The 11,537-nt window shown below is 41.1% G+C and overlaps 1 pseudogene; it reads right to left on the bottom strand.

Annotated features, from left to right (window-relative positions):
* Positions 1 to 10,236: 10,236 nt before the first annotated feature.
* Positions 10,237 to 10,354, bottom strand: LOC145080550 (5S ribosomal RNA; annotated as a pseudogene).
* Positions 10,355 to 11,537: the final 1,183 nt, after the last annotated feature.

Here is an 11,537-nt window from a genome sequence, read left to right as displayed (position 1 = left end):
CAACCGGCCAAAAGACGCGACATGACGGCCATAAGATCGTTATATACGATCAGAAATGAAACGGCTAGGGTTCAGCTGAAACAGCGTCGACTCGCCGAGTCCTTACTTGGACTCGTCGAGTCCAGTCGCGTATCTGCGACTGCGACCAAGACATGGCCCTACTCGGCGAGTCATGCACCTACTCGCCGAGTTCCCTCTTAAATGTGCCCAAAATAATTTAAAGAAATACCTGAAATTCCGGGCTGTTACACAAGGAAGGCAATGTGATAAGAAACAAAGCTCATCTAGTTGTGAAAGGATACTGCCAGGAGGAAGGAATCGACTATGAGGAAACTTTTGCTCCTGTAGCTAGACTGGAATCTGTTCGAATGTTTCTGGCCTATGCTGCACACAAGAACTTTGAGGTCTTCCAAATAGATGTCAAGTGCGCATTTCTAAATGGAGAACTTGAAGAAACGTTGTACGTGGAGCAACCTCCTGGATTCGTCAATGATAAATACCCCAATCACTGTTATATTTTGGACGAAGCGGTCTATGGACTGAAACAAGCACCGAGGGCCTGGTATGAAACGCTAACCAAGTTTTTAAACATGTCCAAATTCAAACAAGGTTCGGTTGACCCAACCTTCTTTCGTAAGAAGGAAGGTAACCACCTTATGATTGTTCAAATCTATGTCAATAATATCATCTTTGGCTCAACGAATCCTAGCTTAACGGTTGAATTCAGAAAGCTGATGGAGACTAAATTTGAAATGAGCTCAATGGGCCCAATTAACTTTTTCCTTGGTTTAAATATTAGACAGGGACCCGAAGGCATCTTTATTAACCACGAAGCCTACACCAAGACTCTCCTTGCGAAATTCGGCATGTTGGGAGACTCAAAGGTTAAAGTTCCAATGGCGTTCGGCACCAAGCTCACTCGATCCTTGGATAAGCCAGCAGTTGACATTACGCTATATCGCGAGATGATCGGTTCTCTGATGTACCTTACTGCTAGCAGGCCTGATATAATGTTCTCTGTTTGTTACTGTGCTAGATTTCAGGCGAATCCTCGTGAACCTCATATGCTTGCAGTAAAGAACATACTCCGGTATCTCAAGCGAACTACCTCTCTAGGCTTATGGTATCCATCCAACTCAGGATTCTTTGTTCAAGCCTACTCCGACGCAGACCTTGGAGCTGCCTCCTGTACATCTCAAGTGATTTGGATCCAATGCCAGCTCCGGGACTATGGACTCAATATGAAAAAGATTCCACTGTATTGCGACTTTGAAAGTGCAATTAGGATCTGTCATAACCCAGTGCAACACTCCAAGACTAAGCACATAGCACTGAGGTATCACTTCATTAAGGATCATGTGGAAGATGGAAATGTCGAAATTCATTTTGTTCGAACCACTGATCAACTGGCCGACATCTTCACCAAAGCTCTTCCTGAAGCATCGTTCAACAAAATTCTACAAGGGCTAGGGATGATGGAATCGGAGTCAGTACCAAAAATTACCTCTCAAGATCAAAAGTAAGAAGCGAAATAGACCGAACGTTCGGGTTCGGGTCTTGTGCTAATGTACCGAAATGAACCGAAAGCTCGGGTTCGGTTGCATAATCTGCTTTTCGCTCATCACTCAAAGGTAGTTTCCTTGGTTGTAGATCTTATGTATAATTTTTCCAAATGCATTTGTCTTATTGTCAATGTTATTCTCTTTTTCAAACTTATTTTCTTTGGCAACCGAAATAAACCGAACATTCGGTTCGGTTCCAAAATTTTTCTCACCCGAAATAGACCGAACGCTCGGGTTCGGTTCCAAAGTTTTTCACAACCGAAATAGACCGAACGCTCGGGTTCGGTTCCAACATTTATTTTTTTAATCATTTTTTTTATTATTATTTATTTTATTATCCAAACTTCCAAAAATATATTTTTTCATAAATTCAAAAACTCCAAAAATATTTTGTTATTTATTTTCTTTTTGGCTCTATTTTTTTGTGTTCGTTTATGGGGAAATCGTTTAATTAGCTAAGTATCCCTAGAAGCATGCCGCTGTATGTGTCTAAAGCCTCACCTGATTCTGAATAATAGCCTTAATGACTTGGTATAAACAAACCTTGTCTTCCCAATTAGGCTCTCACAATTATTCTAATCATGAGCTACCTAACTCTCTTTTTACATGAGATAAGAGTTTTCTGCTTGCTCCTTCTATTCACAGCAGAGGTACTTTGGTTTCTTTACAACATCTCCATTCCATTTCTCCATCTTATTCGTTTCACCAACGTAACCCTTGAGACTTTCAGACATTACCATTGAGGTTTATGGTTACACAATTTCTGCGTTTAAGATCTTAGTTTCGTGCCACTACTAGCTAAGTGAAACCCGAAATTCAATACCTAGTACGAATTGCCGGTGAACAATTAATTAGCTCTAGTTTTCACTAATGAATTGACGGACGTACCTCCATGAAATCTCAAATTTTTTCTTTTGTGTGATTCCAATGAAATTGTTAAAACCAATAACATTTCTTCCCTTGGGATCCAGTTTTAATTTTTCTTGAGATTTTATATATTTCCTAGCCAAATTAAATTATCTCAAACCTACTTGTTCAACAAACTACACCGGTCTCACAAGTACTTCGTTCGATTTCTGTCCTATATCAAGATCAGGAACTCTGAATTGAAGCGAAAGCCACCCACATAAACCTAATTAAAAGAAGCCTTTCAACACTTCTTAACAAGTGTCTGATCGTTATTCAACGGGAAACCACACAAACACTTTAAGGTCTCTCTTGACTTTGAAGGAAGAGATTCGTGCCCGGGATCCATTGTTTCGTGTCTTTATTGACATCACATAATCTCTCAATTAGTGTTGTTTTATTTCTTCTTATTTTTGTTACACACTCAACACGAAAATCTTTTTGATTTTCCAAAATGCTGGTTTCGTTAATTTCAAGGGTTTTTATTTGGCTTGGTTGTTATTAAAGATTGTGGTGAATTTTAATCCACGTGGAAGAATTTTTAAAAGATACCGTTACAATTTAAAGGGATAAGATGACGATGTGATAACTCAGGCGGGAGTCCAATCGATTTGATTTCAAATGGCGCAAGAGGGAAAGCGTGCGAATCGGAACCGTTTCATCTCCAAACGGCGCCTAATGGGAAGGCATGTAATTAGGGACTGACACTCTCTCTCATGCGTGATCATCGCCAGCCCCAACTGTCACGCGTCAGTCAACTCCCGAAAAACCCTTCGTTTTTCGATCGAAGATTTGGAAAGATTTTTCTCTCTCCTTTACCCTCACTATAAAAGACAGTGTAAACCACCATTTACCTCTTTACTGCGCCTATATTTCCAGAGAGCAAGAAATCCTTCAACCTTTACTGTTCATCATCTCCTCCACTTTCTTCAAAGCAATGGCAGATTCTTCCTCAGTTCACGCAACATCCCACATTTTGCCCATTCGCCCTCAGCAAAGCTTGATCATCGATTTAACACCACATTCGTACGACGCATTCATGTTCCCCATCATGGAGTGCCTGAAGTTTTCTCCAATCGCTCCTGCTCTTTCCAGGGTTGAAACTGTTCCAATGGAGTTCTTGTCTCAAATCTTTGCAACAGCTCACTACGACAAGGTCGTCGATAGAATCTTCTTCGATGTCTCTCAGCATCAACATGGACTACGGGTCTGTTCTGTGGCATCAACTCATTCAGAGTCTCTCCTCCACTTCCAGACACTCAGAGATTTCGTATGCTCGATTCTGGACCATTATCACGAAATGGGTGATGGATGCTTCCATACCATAAAGATCATTGTGTTGGATGCTTCAAAGTTTCCTTTCAATGGGTCTATCCCGGAAACCATGTATGGGGATGTTCCTGCTGATAGCCGGATTATCAGGACGTACAAGGAGTTCAAGTGTTCTGGTCCGAGGGATTTTACTCCGGAGGTGTTGAAATCAATTCATGACGCCGAGAAGCCTACTCCTAGAGGCAAGAAGGCTGATAAGGGAAAACAGGTGGCCAAGGGGGCAAAAGGCCCGTCTCCAAAGAAGAGGAAACCCACCAGGGCTGCTCAGTCTCCACAGCAGAAGAGGAGAAAAACCCAACCAAGGCGAAAGCTGGTTATCGCTTCCTCCTCAAGCGAGTCTGAGGGTGAGAGTTCTGATTCTGAAGGCTCTCAACGTGGTAACACTCCACCACGATTTCCAACCCCTAAAGTTCATGTCTCTACTTCTCCTATTTCCTCTCCACCTAAAACCATTCCTACTTCCATTCCCCCCATAATCTCCACTACACAAATACCAACCACTTCCATCCCAGTACCACCTTCATTTACCGAAGCAACCACAACCACCACTGCCGAAGGACGAACCAATGTATCTGATACGGGGGTTCCTACTAACGCACCCGAAACCACCTCAGCACCCGAACCTACACCCACACCCGAAAAAACAACCCAACCCGAACCTACCAATACTACCGAACCACCAGCTTCACCACCACCATCTTCTCCTGGCCATGCATCAGAGGGTGAAGAACCGTTCCTTGGCGGGGAAGACATGACCTTCAACTCGGTCTATTTCAGTCCGTTTCAGGTTCAAAGTGACGATGATGACGACGCTCCTGTCACAAAGAGGCATCTCAAGGAGCTACATGACAAAATTGACTCGCTCATCGCCTCCTCTTCTATGTCTCAATCTTCCCTATCTGAAGCTGCAGTTCAGAAAATTGTTGACGCTGTCTCTAAAGCTCAGCAAGCTTCTCTTGATTCAGCCACCACCGCCATCGATGCCTCCACAAAAGCCTGTGAGGCAGCGACCGAAAAACTCGATAAACTATTCACTGATGCCTCTTCCCTGGTGATGTCTTTATAGGAGAGTGTCGAAGCCGCCAAGACTACACTGGAACCCGTTATAAACCAGCTGGCTTCATCAGTCGCAACTGAGTTGAAGTCCTTCGCTTCCCTTCGTCAATTAATTTCTGACGACAACTTAGCTTTCCGCACAACCATTGAAGAGCATCTCTCCAAGCTTCAAGAAGACTTAGCTGCCGAGAACACTCTAATAGATGCTCTCGCGAGGAAGACCACTGCTCTAAAGGTCAAGAGCATTCAACTCTTCAACTCTCAACAGGAGATTGAGTCTCTTTGATCTGAAAGAGAGGTGATAAAATCGTGTGTTTCGGATGTCCACTCTGCTATCTCAAATATCCTTGAAGCACATGATCCCATTCTCAACTACTCTGTGAGGCGTACCTTTGCAGAAAAGCTCAATCCCGCCCTTGCCCTACTCAGCAAAATCGAAGGGCTCCTTGATTTAGTGTCCATTCCTACCTCAACAGCAACTCACACAACCGAACCTCCTCCAGTAGGCCAAGCCTCCAGTTCTGGTGTGAAAGACAAAGGGAAAAAGATTGCTGAGGAGAGTGAAGATGAAGATAAAAAGACAATCGCCGACCTGATGAAGCGTCAAGGTCGAGAAAAAGAGGCTGATGTCAGTGCTCGTGTGGCAAGAGAGGCTGAAGAAGCCGAACGTAAACAGAAAGAAGCCCACGACCTTCTTGAGAGTAGGAAAACTCTTTTTCCTTCTTGGACTCTCGAGAGGATGATTAAAGAAGCCATTGACACACCAAGTATCTTGTGGTTGGAACCTGTTATCTCTTTTGATCGTTCCAACACTATCGACTCTCAGTTTGACATGCTACTGACCTGAAAGGCGTTTATCTTTCATGCCTTCTCCAACGTTGCAGAGTTCCCTCATCCTCATCCACAGGTTGATCGGGACTTAATTAATTTCTATCTGAAGGCTGCTCAACCCCAATATCAGACTTTGAGCACTCAGAAAATTGTCAACGTTCGGGTCTTGAAGCTGTACAGTGAAGGCAACTTCATCAACGTTCGGTTCAAGGTACTTCGGGGATCTGCCAAAAACGAATATGCTATTTCCCTTGCAGATCTTCCCAACCTTAATCCCCGTGATTAGATTATCTTGCTCAACATCCTCCTCACTAACGAAGCTGAATATGGTCCGATCATCGACCACTTCAAGAGGATGCTCGTGTGCTACATCATGGAAGTTGCATTGATGGATCAGGAGATTGAGAGCGTGTTCAACAAGAAGCCTACCATATCTCCTATTAGCTCTGCCAGTGATCTCAACTTAATGCAGATGGGGAAGATTGACCCGAAGAGGAACTCGGTCATGTTTACTAGGAACGAAGGACAAAAATGTCTTTTCGCCTTGGCTGACAAACATCTCTACACCACTTCCTGTTTAGAACACATTTTGGGGGTCATCCATCGTTGCAAGCAGAACACAGCAGATGATGTCAAGTAATTTGATGACATGATTCAATGGTACATTCGGTTCAGACAGACTATCCTGGCGCTAATCTCACGTCTGTTTGATACTACGAAGAAAGTTCCCGCTGCTGGCCCAAGCAAGAAGAAGTAGTCTCGCTCCAATTTGACGCAAAGGGGGAGATTGTTTGGTCGTGTTTTGTACTAAGTGTTGTGTCTATTGGGCTCGTTAGCTGGTCCAATATGTATCTCCGGTATGGGCCTGTCCATCCGTGAGTTTAGTAGGGTTTAGTGTATATATAGGTGCTTGCATGCATCTTAGAAGAAAACGATAGAATAGAACGATCAGAGTATTATTCAGCAAGTTTGTTATTATCGTTCTTGTAACCCTAATATCCTCTACAGCGGAAGTTCTTAGTCGAGCTATGCTGAGGATTGTTTGATCTAATCATTCGACATATTTTGATCCATACTTGCATTATTTACAGTTTTCATATTCATCACAATACCTGTTATAAAGATCTAATCGATCTTTAAGTTTATTTTATAACTTATCATTTTCCCTGTTTAACTATTAGTATAAAACTAGTATACCTCATCGTTTATGTGTATGAGTCACAATGTAAAGGTAATAAGGAAAATAGTTATCTATATCAAATATATCCTACCTCGTCGTTCATGTGAATGTGTCACAAAGTAAAAGAAGAAAATAACATAATAACTTAAGTACTATCCTTTTGCACTAGGATAACTTATAGTGTTAACTTAAGACATCCGTAGATGTACATTTACCTCTGTTGCTAACAGCCGGGTGTAGGAATAGTTGGTCCCTTAAAGTATACCTGCAATGGTATCAACCTAAGACATCCGTAGATGTTCATTACCTCTGTCGCCAACAGTTGGGTGTCGGAATGTTTAGTCCCGTCTTAGTAAGTAAGTAGTCTTCTCACGAGACCCGCTGTAAGTAAATAATAATATGATTGGTAGTCCCTATTCTATATTTGGGATTAAAGGTGACTTTTGAAAAAAATCGCTAGGTCGAACTCCATATTTATTACCAAAGCATATATATAAATCCATATTTATTACCTATAATAGTTCACTAGGGATATATGAACATATACCTTTGCTACCCAAAGGTACCAAACCGACTGATCAGAACTATTATGTCCGCATATGTACACATGATATATATCTAATATTTCAATGACCTTCGGACAGATACCCGATACCCTACCAGACCACATCCCAACAGGGAAAAGGAAATAAAGCGGGTCAGCCTTCCTAAGTCCTTTTAACAAGGTATCAATGTAAAGGTATCCATGTAAGTGTATCCAAGTAAGTGTATCCATGTAAGTGTATCCAAGTAAGTGTATCCATGTAAGTGTATCCAAGTAAGTGTATCCATGTAAGTGTATCCAAGTAAGTGTATCCATGTAAGTGTATGCAAGTAAGTGTATCTCTTCCTATAGCGTTTAGTATAGACACATGAATGAACTGACTCTGGTGTAATTCCTTGTAACAGGAATAACAAGTAGTATCTCCTAACTATACCTATAATAGTTACTTGAATTGTACAAGTATGAACGAAGGTATACCTTTGCTTGCCAAAGGTACTGAACTGACTGAAGGCACTTTTATGTCTACATATGTACACATGATATATAAAGAATATTTAGACGACATTGGGAAGGATACCCGATACCCTACCAGACCACATCCCAACGGGGAAAAGGAATTAAAGCGGGATAGCCTTCCTAAGTCCTTTAAACATTTCAAATATAACTATACATATGTGGGCATGCATTTATTAATATAAAAGCATAAAAGAAGTTTTGTAAAACCTTTGAAAAAGATTAATATCTAAGAAAAGATCGACTTGATGTTAGTTTATGAAACGGTTTAAAAGTATTTTGTTTAGATAAACAGTTGATAAAGGGTTTGCAAAGAAACATATAGTGCATAAATCAGTTTGATAAAGAGTTTTAAATATATAAAAACATTTAAGAAAGTTCTTTGAAGAAATCTGTTTGGTAAAACAGCTAATGTATAGTAAATCCATCTACATGTTAGTCATTAATCACATGTGATTGTATAATAACTAGCAAGATTCAACTTGTATCCCCCCCATAAAGCATTTAAAAACATTTAGAAACATTTAAAAGGTTAATTCGAGGGGTATGAACTCACCTGCAGTGAGCGGATTGGAAGGAAGTTGCGGACAAGTGCTTGGTGTCAAGTGAAGACTTAGACACACACAATGATCCTAATTACATATGAAGACATATGTATATAAAAAATTAGTGATTTTAACACTAATTAAACATGTATAAACATCCTATTGCGAGGAAAACGCTTTGGTCAAGTGCTAGGAGGCTATCGGGTTGCAACAAAGGAGTACAAAGCCTCATACGGGAGTTTATGGTTCGATGACCATCTTTATTGGATTTTACGGCCCAAGAACATGCCTTGGCCATAGACTCCTTGAATCCCATGATTTCTTATGTTTTCAAAGCTCTAAATATGATAAACTTAGTGTATAATGAGTTGGATCAAGAGTACTTACAATCTACAAGCTCAAATGGTTGATATTGGCCAAGAACACGAATGTGTGTTCTTGGTGTTCTTGGTGAAACTTGAAGATGAGTTTTGAAGATCGGGGATGAAGATCGGGATGATACTTGAGAGGATTTGGGCCAAATGGGAGGAAGAAATGAAGAAATGGCCACCTCTTCACCATATAAGCAAGAGTTTACGGCCCACATGGAATTTACGGCTGTAAACTCCCATGTGTTGGCCGTAAACTCCTTGCATGAGTGTTTGAGGTCATATCATTGAGCTAAAACTTCAGCTGATTAACCCCGACACTTATTCCTTAAGTGTACATAGCTCAGAATGCTAAAATAAACTTCTAATTGTGCTAAAGGATAACAACAATGAGTTTGACTTTCAAAGAAGTGTTAGACTTAACTGGATGGAAATTTCAGGTAGTCACATCATCCCCCCATTAGAGGGAATTTCGTTCCTCAATTAGAATTTAGGTAAAGGGGTAGGCATGAATAATTGAGCAAGGAGGTGACGAAAAGGTACGTTTTCAAGTTCGAGACGTGAAGGGTAAAATGTACGTTACTGAGTTCGTGGTGTAGGTTGGGTTTGTGAGTTACGAGACCGATTCTGGCAAGAATCTCGGAGGTCCTAACTATTCTGGATTTGGCTTACCATGCTTTCCGAAGCGTATCAAGCCTTCCTAGAGTGAGGCTTCCAAAAGGATTTTGTCTCACTTGAGATTCCAACGTTTCTCCCTCTTGCTTCTCTTCTCAGTCAAGGGCCACTCCCTTCTGAGTCAAAGTCATAAGAGGTTTCGTAATCCGCGAGGAGTTCTGAATGAACTCTCAACAGTAGGTCAGCGAGACCTAAAATTTGGCAAATTACTATCGGCGTCTTTGGTGCTAACAATTCCCAGCGGTCTTGATTTTTTGCAAGGTCCTCAAGAATTCCCACATTACTGGTAATGTGTCTTAGGAATTCGAATCTTCAAATCTAAAACCTCGCATTTTAGAGAACTTCGCGTAAAGCTTCCCAGATCGTAATGTTTCTAGGGTTTGTTGTAGATGCTCTTTACGATTTCCTTCTTACTATGAGAGTAGATAAGTAAGTCATTTAAAAAGACAATGACGAACTGATCCAAGGAAGAATGTCGTACCCTATTCATTAAATTCATGAATATTACGGGTGTATTCATCCTATTCGAGAGGTATCACTACGGACTTGTAGTGTCCGCATTGAGTTTGGAAGATTGTCCTCGGGACACCCTGCACTAACACCCGTAACTGGTGATATTCGGATCTTAGGTTCATTTCTGAAAGGTATGTCGTTCCTTGCGGTTGATCAACTAATTCATCTATGCGAGGCAGAGAGTGATAATTTGTAATGGAAGTTATGTTGAGGTCTGCCCCACGAGGACTTCCCAAATGTCACCCATACTAGTACTACTCTCGACTAGGCACGCTTAACTGCAGAGTTCTGATCGGATCCGGTGCATTAGTGTTGGTATGATCACACCCACTGGATTCTGTCTTCTTGAAGAATAAGACCAGAGCTCCCAAAGGTGAGAAGCTTGGTATTTTCATTCTGTTGCTGAGTAGTCGTTAAACTGTCCGGACGGTTCTTGTATCATTTGGATTCAGGCCAAGAGAGGAGTTATTATACATGAAAACTTAGCTCATACACGTTATGATATAGTCAAGACGGGGCGGATAATAAAATGTGTGATTTTACTCTAGTTCCACATCCCAATGAGGAAAAGAAACTACGTTAGAAATCTCACATTCTATTGTCTACCAGGTGTTCGTTATATATAACTCGGGAATGTATAAGCGAGGAAAATCATGACAATAATCTTCTTACGAATCTTTTTCATGAACTATGATTTTCCTAGTAAATTCTACTATTGACCCTGGATGTACGTCGATCGTTCAATGAAAGAGTAAGAGTATGTTCTCGAAGGTTTGACCTACATCCCTATCATGCAGTCCTAGTACGGAATGGAAGTATGTTCACAAAGGTTTGACCTACATCCCTATGATGCAGTCCTAGTAAGGAGTAGAAGTAAGTTCGTAGACTAGTCTCAAGACGTTTTTCGTTCGTGACGAGGTACTATAGGTTGGTGGATAATATGATCCAACCACTAAAAGAGACTTGGAAATGTCTCCGGAGTTAAATTACTATAGTCCAATGACTTGACTAAAGCATGTTTCAGATAGACTCCAATGGAAGTAAGATTAGAGTATTTGAACAAGAACGTGAGAAAGAGTTAGCCGACTGTCAACATTATCGATGTTTAAGATGTAATAAGTTTAAGGAAATTTGACCTTGAAGAAGGTCTTACATCATATCCGGAGAAGCAAAACTTTTGGCTGCATAAAGGCCTAACTAAAAGTACCTACAGTACAAGGCAGTTTCATAGAAAATGCCACATAGGACATAGACAGAACACAGTTCTTTAACACAAGAAAGAAAGTAAAGTATCTCCTACTCGTGACGATCTTCCCTCTGGTGAACTCTTAGCTCAGCCAGTTGACGTTCCATATCAAGTAGGTGTCTTTCGTACACCCTCTGGCATACTCGGAGTTCCATGACTTCGGCTCGTGATTCAGCCAGTACTTGAAGCAGGGTTTCATGGTCTATTTCAGATCTCTCACGAGCATCTTCCAGACGAATGGTGCGAAGGGTATGCATTCTCGCATT

This window comes from Lactuca serriola, chromosome 1 (assembly GCF_051521515.1).
Source record: "Lactuca serriola cultivar US96UC23 chromosome 1, Lser_US96UC23_V15, whole genome shotgun sequence".
Taxonomy (NCBI): Eukaryota; Viridiplantae; Streptophyta; class Magnoliopsida; order Asterales; family Asteraceae; genus Lactuca; species Lactuca serriola.
Note: the sequence above shows the minus strand (reverse complement) of the source record. Positions and strands in the feature narration are given on the sequence as shown.